General features: G+C 43.7%; 1 long non-coding RNA gene across 1 annotated transcript; it reads left to right on the top strand.

Moving 5' to 3' along the window:
- The first annotated feature begins 1,246 nt into the window (after positions 1 to 1,246).
- Positions 1,247 to 18,653, top strand: LOC145506108 (uncharacterized). Its single transcript, XR_014053550.1, has 6 exons — positions 1,247 to 1,796; positions 1,895 to 2,136; positions 3,451 to 3,600; positions 4,858 to 5,635; positions 16,405 to 16,821; positions 16,959 to 18,653. It is a non-coding gene; the product is annotated as an uncharacterized LOC145506108 (long non-coding RNA).
- Positions 18,654 to 20,386: the final 1,733 nt, after the last annotated feature.

The raw sequence follows: 20,386 nt of genomic DNA, 5'->3' as shown, positions 1-20,386 counted from the left end.
TACAACAATCTTATAGGGTAGTTGCTATTATTCCCTTTTTTGGGATATTATCCTTGCAGAGAGTAATTAATATTCCCCGAATCAAACAAAGAATAAGTGCAGGGAATTCCCTGGTGGTTCAGTGGTCAGGAACCTGCACTGCCACTGCCAAGACCTGGGTTTGATTCCTGGTCAGGAAACTAAAATCCCACAAGCTGCACAGTGTGGCCAGAAAAAGAAGAAGAAGAAGTGTAAAGCTAGTTCTTAAACTCAGGTATTTATGTTCTTATTGTTATTTTATTTTATTTTATTTTTTTTGTCTACAAATCAGGGCTAGATATGCTTGGAGCTAAGAGAAGAGAGGGGATCCCATTCTCTCCTTGCCTGCAGTTCCCCTGAAGTCCTCCCTGAACCTGGCTCTCACCTCCCCTTCCCATGGGAATCTTGTCATCCCACCAGGCTCCACTTAGGCATCCCCACATCCAGGCCACAGCTCCACCTGAAGGTCTTGACAGGAAGAAGTAGAAGCTGCAGAAGAAAAGGAGGGCCTGAGAAGATAGTCAGTAAAAGAAGAGAGGACTCAAGAATTACTCCCAAGGAGGCAGAAGTCCAAATTAACAGTGGAGCAGCTGAAATGCTTGCATGAGAGCATTTTGCTGCAAGTAATTAGCAGGATGCACACAGCTAAGCACACATAACTGCTGACCAGGAGTGTACTTTTCTAGAGTTAAGATAATTTGTCAGAGGCCAGAGAAGAGTAGAAGTGAGAAAAAGGACAGAAGTGTCCTGCTCTGAACCCACAAACTGACCAGCAGCTGCCAGCAACCTGGAATTATGAGGAGACATCAGCTAAGGAGCTCTTCAGTCCCCAAATATCTGAAAGAACAGGACAATTTGGTCATTTTCATGAAAAACCCTCCCTGGAGCTCTGCATGTATCTCCCAAGGCTTCTAAAGGGCATTCAGGCTTCCAGGAAGGGAGCTGTGCTGTTTCTGACATTCCTCTTGACTAGGCCAGTGATGGGCAATCCCACAGGAGAGAAGTTATGGGCCAAGGCATTCAGAACTGGGAATGGAGGTAACTCTCTGGGGGTGGTGAGAACACCACAAAAGCTGGTGCCCATGTGAGGGGGGCCAGGTCTCTAAGACCTGCTGAGCCAGGGGTAGAATCCCCCAGACCCAGGGAGAGTGCATTGGATGGAGGGAAGTGACATCATAGTCAGAAAGAGCCACCTCATGCCCAGATGGGCAATGGGGCACATCTGAACTGAAGGGCAAAGCCACGAAGGAATTGGGTGCCTGAAGAGGGTGGAGGCCATCAGTGTGGGGTTGGGACATGGCATACACAGAGTCTAGGTAGCTAGGGTTCTATCCAGGATGTGGGAATCTGGGCCGGAGTCTGAGTATCTGAGGATCCTCCTTCTTAAGTGACCTCTGGTTTTTTCAGTCTGGATGTGATTGTTTAAGGGGAGAGAACCATGTTAGGAAAGTGAAAGTGGAAGTATTAGTTGCTCAGTCAGTCGTATCCGACTCTTTGCGACCCCCATAGACTATAGCCCACCAGGCTCCTCTGTCCATGAAATTCTCCAGGCAAGGATACTGGAGTGGGTTGCCATTCCCTTCTCCAGGGGATCTTACTGACCCAGGGATTGAACCCTGGTCTCCTGCACTGCAGGCAGATTCTTTACCATCTAAGCCACTAATGAAACCTGTCTTAGGAAAATGGCTCTGTTTTACTTATCAGAGATCCCTAGGAGTTCCCTAGGCAGGACAGGGAAAGTCCAACCTGGAGGTGCCACTGGGAGCGCATATGCCAAGGTGAGCCTTCCTTAAAAATGCTTGGCTTGGTGACCCTCGGACACACCTCCCAGTGAGCCTCCCCATGTCCTCCAGCTGAGGCCTTATTGTTCCCTCAGCCCTTCAAGAGCAACCCCTTGGGTCAGGCACCAAAATGTAGAAGGGCGCTAAGACAGATGGAGAAGGCGATGGGCCTCTGACCCTGACATGCTGAACCATCATACGTGATGACTCCAACTCTGACCCATCATCCAGGGAGGCTGCTGGAAGCCTGTATGCATCCCCCCAGGGTTGGCTTTCCTCATCCTGCAAACGGAGCTCCTAGCAGCCTCTGAAGAGTGGAACGAAGCCTCTTTCTAAGGTAAGAGGAGAGAACAGTCGTATCCAGACTGAAAAAAGCAGGAGCTGTGAGATCCATTAAGGAAGGATTGGGGGTGGATTGGGGGTGGGAGATTCTTCTTTATCTAAACCTTTTTGGTTTTGAAAATCTTGAAAGTGATTATATTAGTCACCCAGTTTCACTTTCACTATCAAGATTCTCAAAACCAAAAAGATTTTGTTGTTGTTCAGTTGCTCAGTTGTGTCTGACTCTTTGCAACCCCATGGACCACAAAATGCCAGGCTTCCCTGTCCTTCACCATCTCCCAGAGTTTACTCAAACTCATGTCCATTGAGTTGGTGATGCCACCCAACCCTCTCGTCTTCTGTCATCCCCTTTTCCTCCTGCCTTCAATATTTCCCAGCATCTGGGTCATTTCCAATGAGTCGGCTCTTCGCATCAGGTAGCCAAAGTATTGGAGCTTCAGCTTTAACATCAGTTCTTCCAATGAACATTCAGGGTTGATTTCCTTTAGGATTGACTGGTTTGATCCCCTCTGCAAAAAGATTTAGGCAATGAAGAATCCCCCCACCCCCCAATCCTTAATGGATCTCACAGTTTCTGCTTTTTTCAGTCTGGATACGACTGTTTGAGAATCTTAATTGTTCTTAAAGGTCAGCTCAACCCTGTAGCCTTTGGTCAGTGCCTTTCCTCCAACTCTTATTGATACATGTGTTTATCTGCTTTGGGGCTTTAGGGTGTCATTAGGCTCCTAAACTCTCAGAACATCCTTTTCAGGCTCAACACCTTCTAACGATGACATGGAAGCAGTGCAATGGCTGAGTGAGCTCCAAGGCAGTGCTACTGGTTTTCAAACTTGAATGTATTTAGGAATTACTGGGAATCAGGAGTGGGGCCTGAAGTTCTTCATTTCTAGTAAGCTCCTAAGCCAAGGCTCGGCATGAGTTTTCTGTGTATAAGGACCATATAGCAATATTTTCAGCTTTGCAGGCCATGGGGTCCCTGTCTTAACGCTCACCTCCTCTGCAGTAGCCAGCACAAAAGCAACCTTGTGTGTGTGCTAAGTCACTTCAGTAGTGTCCGACTCTTTGTGACCCCATAGACTACAGCCTTCCAGGCTCCTCTGTCCACGGGATTCTTCAGGCAAGAATACTGGAGTGGGTCATCATTTGCTACTCGGAGGGATCTTCCCGACCCAGGGATTGAACTTGTGTCTCTTAACATACTAAACCAATGGGTGTGGCTGTGTGCCAATACAACTTTATTGACAAAAATGTGCAGTTGTTGACAAAAATGGAAGGCTAGATTTGGACTTGTGATCCATCCCCGTCCCAGTTGATGTGGATGTTGCTGGCCTGTGGACTGTACTTCATATGGTGATGCCTGGGAAGGTTCGGCCATCCTGAAGACCTGAAGAAGATCCTGGAAAAGCCATGTCCCCATAGAGGGGATGTCAGGCATCTGCAGGGAGGTGGGCCCCTCCAGGTAAGGGGAACTAGTGTTATTTATTGTTATCACAAAGGGCCTGGGGGAGACACAGTGAAGATGGAAAGTTTGTGAATTTTCAGCAGCATTTATACTTTCCCTTTGGCTGGGGAATCTCTTCCTCCAGGCTGATTTATTATGTCAAATGACCCAAAGGACCCTGACCTGATTTCACTGAATTTTTTTCTTGGATTTCTCCCAGCATTGAGAGGAATGGGAAGAATGTGAAGATCATGGTCTTTATGGGGATCTAGAGCGCTGATTTTGACTGTCTTTTGAATTCAGATACCAGCCCATATTTCCAGGAAAATTCAACACTGCCCTGTCCATAAGCTTGCTTGTCCCAAATTGATCAAAGTGGAGAGAAACTAATCCACGGCTTCTTGTTCTTTCCAAGGAGGCTCAATTCAGAAAAATGTGCATTAGTGCTATAACTTAATGGTGTTTATCAATCATCATTATGATTAAGAGTTCAGGTTTCAGAGACAGTCAAACCTAAGTTTCAGTATACCACTTAATAGCTGGGTGGGCAACTTATTTAAGCCAAATTTTTATGTGACTACATCCATTAAAAAAAACACCCAATAAATAAAATAAATTACAAATGACAGAAATATTGAACATAAAAAATAAAAGTTCACTACCTAAAATATTGATCACCCCAGAATAACCACTGTTGAAGCCTTGATACATATTCTTTCATTATTTTTTAATGAATATTGTAATAAAAATATTTTTTCTCAAATCATTATGTTGTTGTTCAGTTGCCCAGTCATGTCTGACTCTTTGTGACCCCATAGACTCTAGCATGCCAGGCCTCCCTGCCCCTCACCATCTCCTGGAGTTTTCCCAAGTCCAAGTCCACTGCATCGGTGATGCCATCCAGCCATCACATCCTCTGACACTCTCTTCTCCTTTTCCCATCTATATTATTATTACTGTTCAGTTGTTTTTTTTTTTTCCTATTACTGTATTCTAAATATCTTTCTGTGTCAGTACGTAAAGATATCTCTTTCTTTTACTGGTAAATAGCATAATGATGTGCCATAATTTAATTAATTAAGTTCATTTGTTTAACTTCATTAAGTCTCAATTCCTCATAATTTCAATGAGGGTAATAGTACCTACTTCACAGAATTGTTGCTGAGGATTAAATGAATTTTTATTTAGAAAGAACTGAATACAGTGTCCATAGTATTTGAAAACTCAAATAGTGATGACAATAAATCATTCATGTCTCATATCTATTTCCCAAAGGCCTGCAAGCTGCACACAATACAGACTCATGGAGATGAAATACAAATAGAACACAAGCACAGGAGGAGTAGATGGCCAGAAATGCTCACATCACTGCAAAGTGGATTAGCATCTTAAGTTTCCAGATGTTGACACTATGTATTGAATCAAGCCAATAGGTAAGATCAATTTGAAAGATAAAAATCACATTGCACCTGAATTATTTATACAAAATCAACAGTCATTTGCCTATATTTCTTACTTAAGCATTTCGGCCAGAGCTAAAGCTCCAAAAGGACTGACTTGTTTTGGACAGTGCCCTACCCATTGCCACCACAACTGGGGCTTATAAATAGTAATTTTGATGCAGTGACGCAGCATAATAGAAAGTTCACTTGGCTTGCGTTGAGCCAGTGGCATCTGTTGCCTATTATCAGGAGTAGAAATGAGAGCACTTCTGCCCACAAGGAAAGTACAGCACAATCAAGCTCTGGATGGAACAAAGTTTTACTTACAAAGAGAAGAGACACAGCAAGATCAGCTTCAGTAGTGGACACTGGTCTCCCATGGCCAGTGGGTCCTTCCCGGCAGCCAACACAGGGCAATGGCCCTCTTGTGGTGTGACAGGAGGACCCTATTCGCTCCTTGCTGAGGACAGATGTAGCACTGGGATTGTCCAGGTGCCATCTGATACACATGGCTCAGCAATACAAAGTCTTGCTTGAATCTGAAACAGAGAAAGGTATTCCTACACAATGTGACAAGTCTAGCACAGGCTGCTGGGACTCTTTATCTCAAGGTAAGAAAGTGTTCCAAAGACTTCCCTGGTGGTCCAGTAATTAAGATTCTGTGCTACCACTGCAGGGGCTGCAGGTTCAACCCCTAGTCAGGGAACTAGGCTCTCATATAACTCACGGTGTAGCCAAAAAAATCGGGGAAAAAAAAAGAAATTGTTTCAGGCCCAAGATCTACCCTTATGCAGGTGTGCAGGGGTTGAAAGATAGAGTGCATGAGACTGCCTTTTCCAACAGCTTAGACACAAAAGACATGCTTGATTCTGGGCTCTGACCCCAACAGACCTGTGACAAATAGTATCCTTGGGTTTCTTTTCAGTGCATGCTAAGTTGCTCAGTCATGTCCAACTCTTTGTGACCCTTTGGACTGTAGCCCACCAGGATCCTCTGTCCATGAAATTCTTCAGGCAAGAATGATGCAGTGGGTTGCCATTTCCTCCTCCGGGGATCTTCCTGACCCAGGGATCGAACCTGTGTCTCCTGTGTATTCTGCATTGCAGGTGGACTCTTTACCTGCTGAGCTACTGGAGTGGGTTTTCTTATCAGTAAAGTAGGACAGAAAATCTATTGTACCACCCAGATTATCTGTGAGGATTAGGGAAGATAATGAAAGCCCCTAAAGAAAGGCTTTATTGGGATTAGTCAACTTTGAATGCATAACTTGATCTTGCTACATCATTGGTCATGTGGACTCTAAACAGGAAGTGAACTTAAAGTTCACTTAAGTTCACTGTGTAACACACAGAAATTGGAGCTAGAGGGATGCCTGCTATGAGAGTTAATGTAATTTCAGGCTTCAGTTGTAGAAATATAACAGGATGTAACTGTTCTACTCTGCTCTGCACAAATCATACCTCCGTCTTGTGTGTGGTCTGGGTGGAAGAAATTGAGGCCGTTTGAGTCTAGGGTAGAGAACAAATGGGACACATGACCACCCTCTCAACCCTTGAAATATCTGAAGCCCTCTGTTTAGCCCAAGATTAGGGATTTGATTCTTTGTGGTCGAAAATGAGAGATTTGGGTTCAGTGTTAAGGAAGCACTTTTCACAGGCAGAACTGATCATAGAAGGAATAGACCCCAACAAGTTCCCTGGCACGGATGTATGTGAGCAGAGCCTAAATGGCCATGGGTCTTCGTTGTTCTGGGGGAGACTTAAGCCACAGGTAAGTGGTTGGGACAGATGGTCTCTCAGGCCCCCTGGGATCCAGATATTCAATAATACCGTGGTTGGTCCCAAGGAGCAGAATTGGTTGCATGTTTACTAGCAATGACACAAATGCATAGAAGGAAAAGAACTTTGGACTTATTATTCAGCCAACTACTTAAAGCATTTTGGTCATTTCTATACTAACATAACAAAAATGGAGTATTGACATATGTTATTATTGGGTGAAATGGGTTTTCAAACAAAACATATGCTGGAGTCCTAACCCTAACTACCTCAGAATGTGATTTTACTTGGAAATATGGTCTTTACAGAGGTAATCAAATTAAAATGAGAATCTGCCTGCCAGTTCAAGAGACATGGGTTTGATTCCTGTGTCGGGAAGATCCCCTGGAGGAGGAAACAGCAACCCACTCCAGTATCCTTGCCTGGGAAATCCAGTGGATAGAGGAACCTGGTGGACTCTAGTCCATGGGGTTGCAAATAATCGGAGACGACTGAGAGACTAAACAACAACAACAAAAGGGTAAAGCCTCAATGCAATATGACTCATGTTCTTATTAAAAGGGGACGTTTGGATACAGGGAAAGACATGCCCAAAGGGAGGATGATATAAAGACACAGGGGAAATATGTACAGATGGAGGTTTGGAATGATGTCTCTATAAGCAAAGGAACAACCTGAGGCTATCAGAGCTAAGATAGAAGCTGAAACAGATCCTTCCCTACAGCCTTCAGAGGGCGCATGGCCCAGCTAACACCTTAATTTTGGACTTCCGGCCTCCAGGACTGAGAGACAATACATTTCTGTTGGTCTAAGCCACCTGGTTTGTGGTATGTTGTTATGGCAGCCCTAGGACTGATACAACATAGTCATACGTAAGCATTACTATGTTGTGGCAAAGAGAGAAAAATACACATATATATGATATACATGTAGAAAAAAAGAATAAATCAACTCCTGGTGGTGTGGAACTGGCATAACATTCTGAGGAAGATAAGATAATTTGCAATAAGGTGCAAAGTGAAGTCGCTCAGTCATGTCTGACTCTTTGCGACCCCATGGACTGTAGCCTACCAGGCTCCTCGTCCATGGGATTTTCCAGGCAGGAGTACTGGAGTGGGTTGCCGTTTCCTTCTCCAGAGGATCTTCCCAACCCAGGGGTGGAACCTGGGTCTCCCACGTTGTAGCAGATGCTTTACTGTCTGAGCCACCAGGGAAGTCCATATAAGGTGCAAGCTTGGCCACAATAAAATATACAGACAAATAATCTTGTGCATGATGAAAAAACAAAACCAAATCACAACAATAAATACATGAAGCATTTCCTTCCTCCCCCGTCCACCAGAGGACTTTGAGGATTCTTTAGCCTTAAATTAACTTATTGTTATGATTCTGCCTTTCTCTTTGGAGGCTAGATCTGGCTTTAAGAGAAAAGAGGTCATAGCTCTTGCTGTCAAAATGCTCCTATAGTTGATGTAATTGGTTGGAGAAGAAGCCCTGCCCTGTTTCTGCCTGGGTTTCGGGGAAAAGCCACAATGTGGGTTTCATTTCAGCCTCATACACTTTGTTCTCAAGTTCATGTGCCCTCTGGGCAGCACCAAAATAGCTCTGCAGAAGTTCAAGCTCCTCTCACACCTCCCACAGTCAGGCAAGGTGTTAGAGTGCTGGGCTGTGTGTGGTACACAGCATCTCGATAGGATGAGGGCAAAGAGTTTTTTGGAAGAGGAAGAAAAAAACTGTCCTTTTTTCCTCCCCTAGTTGATCCCAAGGCTTATTATCTCTCATGCAATAATAATTCTTGAGTCCTAGAGCAAAAAGAAGCCCTGGCTATGTAGAACTCTCTTACTTTGCGAAGAGAAAACCAAGGCCTATTAGAAGTGAGGATGGAATTTTGATGACATTGGGGGCATGGATTCAGAACTAGGTGAATTCTCCATTCATCTTTTCTCCTGAGAGTGAGGAAGGAACACCTACTGTGGGTAAGGCATTGTCCTAGAGTCAGAAAATGAGTGGACAATCTGTGCCACCAAAAACTTATGACTTGGTGTCAAACACTACAGGAGGAAATGAAGCTATAGCAGGGTAGCAATGTTTTTAACCCCAGGTGCACATTACAGTCACCTAAGATGCTGTAGTACTATACTTACTCCACCATCAGAAGTGCAGCTTTAATTGGTCTGGGGTGAGGTCAAGGCATTGGTGCTTTTATAATCTTCTCATGTGATTCTTTTGGTCACCTGATGTGAAGAGCCAGCTCATTGGAAAAGATTCTGATGCTGGGAAAGATAGAAGGCAAAAGGAGAAGAGTGCAGCAGAGTATGAAATGGTTAAATAGCATCACCGACTCAATGGACATGAGTTTGAGCAAACTCTTGGAGATAGTGGACTGCAGCCTGCCGTGCTGCAGTCCATGGAGTTGCAAAGAGTAGGACATGACAATTTAGTGACTGAACAACAACAACAACAACAACATGTGATTCTAATGGGCAATCAAGGTTGAGAATCACTGTGTAAGGGGAACAGAGAGCTAGGGCCATAAGGGAAGCAAGGAAAGTTCAAAATTTTGTTCAGCGAGCTTGGAAGTCTGGTCTGGATCCCTATAAGTGGAGCTCGCAAAATGAGGGAGCCTCCTGCAGATGTGAGGACCCACATGAGCAGGAAATTGAAGTGGGAAACATGAAACATGATCAGAGGATAGCTAGCCTTGTTTTTGTGGTTCACAGAGCACCTAGGGAGTAATGGGAAATGGGCAGGAAAGATGGAGAGGAGACTGCTTTGTTCAAGGACACACAGAAAGTACTGGCAGAGCTGGAACCAGAATGTGAATCTCCTGATGCCTGGATCACATCAACGGGCAGAATCTAGGAGCAAGACTCTTGAAACCAGAACAGTAGTCCTGGCACAGGATAAGGAAGCCAAACCAGAGACTTTTCTCTGTCTGGTCAATCTTGATAACCCAGGACAAGAATATGCTGAGAGCTGAAGAAAACTTGCCAGCTATATTGGTCTGGAGGAAAAGAAGTTCTCTTATTCCTCTGGGGATACAGTGAATCATGAATGGTTTGTGTTCTGCGAATGATCAACTTATACATTGATATAATGAAGACCAGTTAATAAACCTTGTATACCCACTCTGGGTTTTGTACTATTCTCCTCCATAAAGCCTGTGCATAGCTCTGTAGCTTATATCTTGTTTTTTACTCTGTTTGTTTTATTAGACTGTAAGCTCCTTGAAGGTAAGGCCACATCTTATTCAAATAAAATCAAATTTATATAGGACTCCTAGATACATATTACAGGTTTCCCTGGTAGCTCAGCTGGTAAAGAATCTGCCTACGATGCAGGAGACCCCAGTTCGATTCCTGTGTCAGGAAGATCCTGGTTAGTCTACCCATACCTAGGGCTTCCCTAGTGGCTCAGTCAGTAAAATATTCATTTGTTTAATAGTCACTTAATAAATGACTACCATGTGCCAGATATTGGAAACATAGTAGTAAAAAAATTTAGTTCCTATCCTCAAGAAGCTCATAGTCTATTACAAAACCTGTCATGGAAGAGTGCTCACTGGACATATGTTCTCTCTCATTGTGCTCTGCTGACTTTACTGATTAATCCTTACCTAGTCAGTCTAGTTATAATCCAGGTATCTAATCTTTCCTGTGGCATCAGGGATAAATTAAGTTTTACTGTGTTGATAGGATTTGTCTGGATTAGCCTCTGGAAATGTGATTTGTAAAGCAGAACAGAAAATAATAAACCATGGCATGGAAAGGAAATATTTGAGACAGGCAGATGGATTTTAAATAGCAGGCATAGGACCAGGCAGCCAGGCTGTAGGTGAGCAAGAATGCCTGTCCTAAAGTTGGCAATATGTGAACCAAGAAATTCCAAATGTACAAACTGGGTTTATAAAAGGCAGAGGAATCAGAGATCAAATTGCCAACACTTTTTGGATCATAGAAAAAGCAAGAGAATTCCAGAGAAACATCTACTTCTGCTTCATTGACTAAGCCAAAGCCTTTGACTGTGTGGATCACAACAAACCATGGAAAAATTTTAAAGAGATGGGCATACCGGACTACCTTACCTGCCTCCTGAGAAATCTGTATACAGGTCAAGAAGCAACAGTTAGAGTTGGACATGGAACAATGGACTGGTTCAAAAATGAGTCATGTCTATATATTGTCACCCTGCTTGTTTAACTTCTGTGTAGAGTGCATCATGCAAAATGCTGGGCTGGATGTATCCCAAGCTAGAATCAAGATTGCTGGGAGAAATATCAAGAACCTCAGATATGTAGATGATACCATTTTAATGGCAGAAAGTAAAGAGGAACTGGAGAGTGAAAAGGCTGGCTTTAAAACTCAACATCCAAAAAATGGAGATCATGGCATCTGGTCCCATCACTTCATGGCAAACAGATGGGGAAAAAGTGGAAATAGTGACAGATTTTATTTTCTTGGGCTCCAAAATTACTGCAGATGGTGACTGTAGCCATGAAATCAGAAGATGCTTGCTCTTTGAGAGGAAGCCATGACAAACCTAGACAACATATTAAAAAGCAGAGACATCACTTTGCCAACAAAAGTCTGTATAGTCAGAGCTATTGTTTTTCTAGTAGTCATGTATGGATATGAGAGTTGAACCATAAAGAAGGCTGAGCCCCCCAAAATTGATGCTTTTGATTTGTAGTGCTGGAGAAGACTCTTGAGAGTCCCCTGGACAGCAAGGAGATCAAACCAGTTAATCCTAAAGGAAATCAATCCTGAATATTCATTGGACTGATGCTGAAGCTCCAATACTTTGGCTACCTGATGCAAAGCGCCGACTCACTGGAAAAGACTCCGATGCTGGGAAAGATTGAGGGCAGGAGGAGAAAGAGGTGGCAGAGGATGAGATGATTAAATAGCATCACTAACTCAGTGGAGATGAATCTGAGCAAACTCCAGGAAATAGTGAAAGACAGGGAAGCCTGGCATGCTGTAGTCCATGGGGTTGCAGAGTCAGATGTGACTTAGCAACTGAACAACAACAACAATAGTTGGCAATTGCCACTAAGCACTTAGCTCCTGTATCTCAGGATCCAGGTTGGTAAAGCCACACAGAATCAATATTATCCAGTGCTTCAGGTATATGACTATTCAGCTTAGCAAAGAAAGAACACCAGTACAATAAACTTTAGGTTAAACTGACTGGTGTAGTCTTAAAATTCAGTCCCCAAATCATGGTCAACCTCTGGAGCTGGAGAAGAGGATGTGCCCCTGTCCTTAGTATTGAAAACAGCCAATAGATTGGTCCCCTTGCCCTGGAAGTGCCTATTATCTATGAGATGTGGTGGTGGGTTGAGGGGGAGTGATGAGACATAGCTCTCTGTACTACTTTCATTGGGAAGGGGATGGTATGATCAATACTGAAGTGCCCCAGATGTCTGAGAGTGGCATGAATAGTCATTCTTAGCTCCCCAGGCTCCTTCATGCCTCTGACATGGCACATGCCTATTTCAAGAATGGCTCTTATTACGTATATTGAAATTATTAAAATCAGGTCTAACTCTAAATCCACGCTCTGTTCTCTCTTCCTTTCACCTTGCAGCTACCATGCTGTAATGCACATTCAGGTGAATCAGGTTGACATGTTTATGGATTTTCTCTACCACATAATGAGTTCTATTAGGGTTTATTTATCTTATCTCAATACAATCTAGTACAATACATCTAGTACAATATTGGCACTGGTGGGCACGCTAGAGATTCTTTTGGCAATGAAAATAAACAGTTCACACTTGATTATCTAGGGAAAAGATCTAGACAGAAGACCATTGACTGGGGAGGATTCCATTTTCCTCTACATTCTTTTCTCAGTAAGAAATTATTTACAATGGTAAATCACATGAAAACTTTAACAAATACTTGATTCCATCACTCCTCTGTTGCTGGATTGAGGGTTGTGGGTGGGGTGAGAAGCCAAAGCCCAAGAAAGTTTGCCAATGGATCTGAGATAATGATGTCACTATTTCGCAAATGTTTTTCTTTAAACTCCTCTAAAGTGTCATCCTAACCAACTCTAGTTGATCATCATAACATGCATATGAGATAGACAGACTAAGCATTGCTGCTGCTAAGTCTCTTCAGTCGTGTCCGACTCTGTGCGACCCCATAGACGGCAGCCCACCAGGCTCCGTCGTCCCCGGGATTCTCCAGGCAAGAATACTGGAGTGGGTTGCCATTTCCTTCTCCAGTACATGAAAGGGAAAAGTGAAAGTGACGTCGCTCAGTCGTGTCCGACTCTTAGTGACCCCATGGACTGTAGCCTACCAGGCTCCTCCATCCATGGGATTTTCCAGGCAAGAGTACTGGAGTGGGGTGCCATTGCCTTCTCCGAGACTAAGCATTAGAATCCTTATAAACATATAAGACTATGGCTCAGATCCATTAAATATCTTGGCCAACAAAACAATGTAAACTGTAACTGATCTTGAAAATAAAATTGAAGTATCTTTACCCCAAACCCAGAATTCCTCCCATTGTTTGATAGAGGACCAAGGCAAAATTAAGACAAAAGCCTCAGAATCTTAGCTGTTTCGCTCAGCAGCTCTCCTAGGATCACTAGAGGTTTGAGGGTCTTTGGGAGACATCTCCTTATAGGAACCATCCCCTCCCAGCTACGGAGATGCTCTTTCTCTCATGGGTGCTAATAGAAACAGCAGAATTAATTGTGAGTGCCTTGGTTCTATTTGGCTTAATTTATTCTGTGTAAGTCTTGCCTCCTTCCTTAAAGCCAAGTCATTATATGTATATATTTAGGGTTTTAGTTATTTGCCTTTGTGTGTGTGTGTTGTGCTCAGTTGTGTCTGACTCTTTGCAACTCTTTGGACTATAGCTCACCAGGCTTCTCTGTCCATGGGATTTCCCAGGCAAGAATAATGGAGTGAGTTGCCATTTTCTCCTCCAGGGGATCTTATTGACACAGGAATTGAACCCATGTCTTCTGCACGTGGGTGTATTCTTTACCACTGAACCATTGCCTTTAGACATATTTAAATTCAGGCTAATTGTGAACTCTTTCAACACTGTCCAAAAAATAAACAGATCTAATCTGCATTGAGTACCTAACACTCATTTATTCATTTGATATTTAATTATATCTTTCCTTGTTAGATGTGCTTGATTTCCTGTGGGGAAGTGGTGAGGGGACTCAAGGATAGTTGAGTTCTAAAGGGACTTAACAGTATTGTCAGGAGACATGCTATAAAGCTGTGAAATGTTGAGTAATAATAAGAACAATTTAAAACAGGAGCAGAAGAACTATCACAAGGCAGCATTTGATTGATTGCCAAATAAGTGGTGCCGACAAGAACGCTATGATCTTGAGATATTATACATTGATTTCAGGAGATTGAATTGGACTGAGCATAGCTCAAGGGGTAAACTAGTATAGAGAAGGTACTAACAAAAATTTCCACCAAAATGCAACGAGGGAGATCCTTTTGACAGGCAGGCCTTAGGGAAAAAGAGGAAAGGAGAGAAAAAGATATGAGTTTGTCTTGAATCCCATTAAGGAAGAGGAAAATTTTTAAGGTGTTGGGACAGAAATGAGCTCTAGTCGTAATCTTTCCAGCAATAGGCAGGAAAAAAATCAGCCACACAGAAATTTATTTATTAAAGAATCTTTATTGAGGCCAGGGCTAAGGATACCATGGTGATCCTGAGAGCCATGGACCCTGCTCTCTTGGGGAATAGAAGTGGGGCTGCATCAGGTGCTAAAGGAGCACGGAGGAGAGACTGCCCAGCCACCCTGAAGGTTAGTAAAGTCTCCCTAGAGGAAGTGGCGTTTTATTTGAGACCTGAACTTCAAGCAGCAAATAACTAATTTAAGGGAATTAGGAGTATGAAAAAGGTTGTTTCAAGCAGAGAAAACAGCACACATGGTGGCCCCAGAGAGAAAGAAAAATAGTGCATGCTTAGCTGCGTCTGATTCTTTGTGACCCTTTGGACTGTAGCCTTCCAGACTCCTCTGTTCATGGGATTTTTCAGGCAAAAATACTAGAGTGCGTTGCCATTTCCTCCTCCAGGGGCTCGTCCCGACCCAGGGATCAAACCCATATCTCCTGTGTTTCCTGCATTGCAGTTTGACTCTTTACCTGCTGAGCCATACTGGAGTGGGTAGCCATTCCCTTTTGTAGGGGATCTTCCTGACCCAGGAATCAAACCCAGGTCTCCTGCATTTCAGGCAGATTCTTTACCGTCTGAGCCACCAGGGAAGCCCATAGAGTGAAAGAGCATATGGTCTGTTTTGCACAGGAGAAGTTTAGTTTGCTGGAGCTTACTGTTTGAGACAAGAAGTCCCGAGCTGAGGCAGGAGAAGCAAGCAAGGGCTAGATTATGCAGAATCTAAGACTTTGCAGAGAAAAGTAGGGCATGAGGAAGACAGACACTCAGTCATGTCCGACTCTTTGTGATCCCATGACTGCAGCCTGCCTGGCTCCTCTATCCATGTTTTTTTTAGGCAAGAATACTGGAGTGGGCTGCTATTTCTTCCTCCAGGGGATCTTCCTGATCCAGAGATTGAACCCATGTCTCCAGCATCTCCTGCTTTGGCAGGTGGCTTCTTTGTCACTGAGCCACCTGGAAACACAGGAGAAAAATACATTATTGAAGGGTTTTATTGGGAGAATGGCATGAGATTTGCACAGAAGATGCTATGTGAAAAGTAGGTTGGGAGGGGCAGGTAGCCTAATCAGGAGACTGTTACAGTCATTCAGGCAAGACGGGGTGGCGCTGAACTAGAGCGTTAGCCATAGAAATGGAGAGAAGGAGGGCAGGTTTAATAGATATTTGAATCAAACTCTGTAAGATTGATGATGGGTTGGATGTGAAGGATGAGAGAGAGAGAGGGAAGTGTTGCGGCAATTTCCAGATTTTTGGCTCTTCCTGTACTGTGATTGCATCCTGCCCATCACTGATTCACTGGGTGAATTAATCTGCCATGAACTTTCTAGGTGGTTTGTTTGGCTGGGTGATCTCTAGATGAGTGCACACCTCCACACTGTGCTCATCTCTGTATGCTCAATCTCATTTATCTCATGAAAACTTACCTAAACCCCAGGAAAACTCAAATTGAGGGTGAAAGGTGGTAGAGGGGGAAAATAACTAGAGAATTAAAGACAGTCATTTTTTAAAAATTAATTTTATTGGAGTATAGTTGCATTACAATATTGTGTTAGTTTCTGCTATATAGCAGAGTGATCAGCTATATGGGTACATATATCCCCTCTTTTGAGGATTCTCTTCCTGTTTAAGTCACCACAGAGCATTGAGTAGAGTTCTCTGAGAACAGTAGGTTCTCATTAGTTACCTATTTTTTTTTATATAGTATTAATAGTGTATATATATCACCCAATCTCCCAATTCATCCCACCCTCACCTTTCCCACTCATATATTTCCATATATTTGTTCTTTATGTCTGTGTCTCTATTTCTGCTTTACAAATAAGTTCATCTGTACAATAGAGATGGTCATTTCGTTCAACTGTTGTTTGTTTCCAATGGACACTTTAAATATTTTTTGCCTTGGTCCTGAATAACAGTATGAATTCATTTCTCTAGATTTGTCTGCTGCTCACGGTGACACCTTGGTTTTACTTGGAGAAAGAAACAAATAATTCTCTGCTTTGAGCCTGGAAAGGAGGACCTGATCTGCAGTGCTCAACTGCTAAGAAAACATTATCTCTTCCCTTTCTAAGTGCATCTAGGATCCTTTTCCTAACAGATTGGAGGACAGAACCATAGAAGGCTAGAGCTGGCTCTGGATGGGGGAACCCCTCCCTCCCCACCACTTAGCTGAAAAATCTGGCAGAAGTAAAACAAATATCCTAGCAGAACTGTCAGCCCCCAAGCTAATGGAGTTGTGTAGGTAAGAGGGGAACCAGGGAGATCAGAGAGAGCTGTCTAACATATGGTTCAGCTTCCAGTGGACAAGGAGGACACCTGGACCCCTGCACAGGAGCCAAGGATATTATGCAGGTAATTAGGCAGAGCTCAGGCTCAGACCGGGGGTGGGGGTGATGGAAATATTTGGGAGACATCTTTTTAGACAGCACCATTATCCAGCTTCAATTATTTTAGAAAAAACCTGGATGGTTTCTCTTCCCTTTCTGCAGTGGAAACCAGAGAATAGAGCTTCAAGTCTGCAGTGAAAATGGCAATGCTGCTGGAGACACAGATTTTGTGTGTCTCTGAGACTGATGAAGATCCACTCCAAGAGAGCTTTCCCCACACGTAGGGGTGAGGTGTGACAGAAGTGTGACAGAGGCCCCTGTTTCCATCAGCTTTTCAGAAACATTCCCCAGAAGTTTGATCCTGCTTGGCAGCAGCTTCTTGCTGGCTGTGGTGCTGAACATAACGAGGACTCCCCATTTGTGAGCTGTTTTTCATCTTGGTGGCACTTTCCAAAGCACTATATCATGAGCCAGGCTGGAAATGGCTTTCAAAGATTCCTTTGCCCAAGCAGACAATGCAGGGTCAGAGAGGCTGCTGTGGGTGAACAGATGACAGTGCGTGAGGGCTTTGTGTTTGATACAGAAGGCTCAGACCGTCCTCTTGTGGCTGTAGTGGTCCCTGTAAACGGTGGGGCAGAGGCCTTCACGGCTCCTGGGTCACTTAGTGATTTTTGTCACAGCCATGTTGGGGCAAGAAGGACATGCCACAGCAAACGGGATTGAAAGTGAAATAACAAAAGTCGTCCTTTCCTCCACGCCTGAGTCATGCTGTGCACGGGGAACTTGATGAGGTTTAATCTGTGACTCCCAATGTTACCTTTGATTTCTCGTCAGAAACTGAGCCCAGGCCTGTGTGAGGAAAAGCCTGGAAAGTGGAGAGAGGGAGTCTAGATGCTCTCACTAAACTTCCGAATCCTAACACCAATATTCTCAAGCTTTGGTTTATATCCCAGTAGACCGGAAGATGCATCTTTTAAAAAATTCATTTTATTTTATCTGTTATTTAATTTTGGCTGTGCTGGGTCTTCATTGCTATGTGCAGGCTTTCTCTAGCTGCAGTGCACAGGCTTCTCCCTGTGGTGGCTTCTCTTGCTGCAGAGCATGGGCTCTAGAGCATGTGAGTTCAGTAGTTGTGGCGCACGGGCTTAGTTGCCTGGTGGCGTGAGGAATCTTCCCAGACAAAGGATTGAATCTATGTCCATGCATTAGCAGGTGGATTCTCAACCACTGGACAGCCAGGGAAGTCCAAGGAAGATGTGTTTTTAGCTGATTAATAATGTTGTGATCGTTTAGGTGGACAACAAAGGGACTCAGCCATGCATAATGTATAATGGATGTATAATGGATGCATGTATAAAATTTGTTTTCAAAAAGTAGATTTTCAGAATTGGTTTCAGAATCTCCAGATCAGGAACAGACCACCTAAACTTTTAACAAGCACACCCCCAACCCTGGAGGGCATGAAATACACACAGATGTTGGAAAACCATTGTGTTTAAACAGCCTTTCTTGAGAGTTCTGTATACCTTAGGCCTCTGAGAGGCCTCAGATCTTGACTGGTGCCTGTACAGAGGTGTTTGAGACCTCTAGCAGAGGTGTGCAAGAGCCTCAGGTTCAAAACAAAGGGCACTGCCAGGCAGATGCAAGTCATTGCTGGAGATGCAGAGGGAGCTGTCAGGCCAGCTCAGCCAGCTGAGAGCGCAGCCTCTGATTCTGAAATGTCAGAGCTGTTCAGCAAGCCTCGGTGGAGAGAGACTGGCTCTCAACAAATGGGATTGCATTGAATAATCGCGTTGGCATTCTGGCAAAGCAGAAGACTTGTAGACCACATTTGAAATTTTAATCACTTTCTCAGAATTGGCTTTGATTAACATCTTTTCTCGCCCTTCCTAGGTGTGTCCTAAGCCTCCCTCATTCCAGCTGACAGGTAATAGTGCTGTGACTGGGGATGGAGGAGCAGGCTGTTCAGATCAAGTAACATAATGCATGTGAATCGACTGCATAAATTCGCAAGACAGAAGTTGGAAGGGATCGCTCCTATTCCTCCCACCTACTCCACCTCCCCATCCCACAGTTCACACTCCTGTCACCCAGGATCACTTGGAAGCCTGAGTATCATGTATTAGTTGCTCATGCTGTCCTCCCGCTGCCTAGAATGCCCTCCCGTTCTGTGCCCTAGCCACCTATGAATGCCTGCTCTTTTCTCAAGGCAGAGCTCAAAATTGCTTTAGAGATTCCCCATTCCCCCGCAGAATTCAGCACTCTATGCCCACCTCTATCAAGGCCACTTGAAATAGACGACATCACCTCCGGCAGGTGGTGGCTGTGTGTGCTGTCACTTCAGTCACATCTGACTATTTGAGATCCTATGGACTGTAGCTTCCCAGGCTCCTCTCTCCATGGGATTCTCCAGGCAAGAATACTGGAGTGGGTTGCCATTTCCTCCTCCAGGGGATCTTCCTGGCCCAGAAATCGAACCTGCATCTCCTGCATTGTTTCCTGCATTGCAGGCAGATTCTTTACCACTAGCGCCACCTGGGAAGCCCCAGGTAGTAGCTACTTGATAACTATTCTCTTCTTTTATCTCATCATTTTTTTTGTGTGTCTACCTCCTCTTTGGAATAAGAAATTAGCTTATTCTTCTTGGCATTCACAAAAACTACACAAAGCCCAGACTCGTAGGACTCGTAGATGCTCAGTAAATGTTTGATGAATGAAAACAGTAAGTATTAGTCAGAGACTGAAAGACATGAGGTGGAAAGAAATGCCTTGCCATCCTATCCAGAGCCCTTCTGGAATGCCACATTGATCTAACAACTGTAGGAAAGGAGAGGTTCTAATTTCAGTGTATCAGCCAGTAAGATAATCCTGGCCAACGTATCTAATTCTAATGCCATACAATTGTGGTTGTAAATGGTAACACTTGGTATTGTATTAGTTTATAGTTCAGAAGATTCGCCTCTTCATGCCTCAGTGTTTCTGTCTGCAATGTGGGACAGAGCAAATCATGACTCTGATGAGTAATCCTGCCTTCCCTCCTTCTCTGATACATCTTTAGAAGAAGACAGCTGTCACTGGGGGCGGGTGTGTATAGCTCTTAGGAAAACAGAGCCATTTGTCTTAAGTGGCAAGAAACATGAAAGGCAAGATTTGAGATGGAGAAAGAGAGTGAATTGCTTTTTTCATTACCCATCTTTCTCTGACACCACACTCTGCATTAATTTATCCTACCCTGCAAATAAGAGGAGCAAGCAGCATTCACTGCATTGCTAGCATATTATAGAGAGCCTTCTATTGAAAGTGGGATTCTCAAACCAACACATTGGTACCACCTGGGAACTTAATAATGCAGAATCCCAGACCCCACCCTAGATCTACTGAATCAGAACTGGAATTTTAATAAGATCCATAGGTGACTCATAAGGCATTAAAATTTGAAAAGCCCAGGCATAGAGTCATCTTAAAAACATTTCTGCAAGTGAAATAAGAAACAGGGAAGAGTAGATAGAAAGGGCATTAAGAAGATATTTTGCCCATAGAAACAGAGTGAAATAGAATGTTCTCATTAAAATAACTAGAAAACTACCATG

The sequence above is a fragment of the Giraffa tippelskirchi genome, chromosome 5, assembly GCF_054371585.1.
Source record: "Giraffa tippelskirchi isolate mGirTip1 chromosome 5, T2T-mGirTip1v1.2.pri, whole genome shotgun sequence".
NCBI lineage: Eukaryota > Metazoa > Chordata > Mammalia > Artiodactyla > Giraffidae > Giraffa > Giraffa tippelskirchi.
Note: the sequence above shows the minus strand (reverse complement) of the source record. Positions and strands in the feature narration are given on the sequence as shown.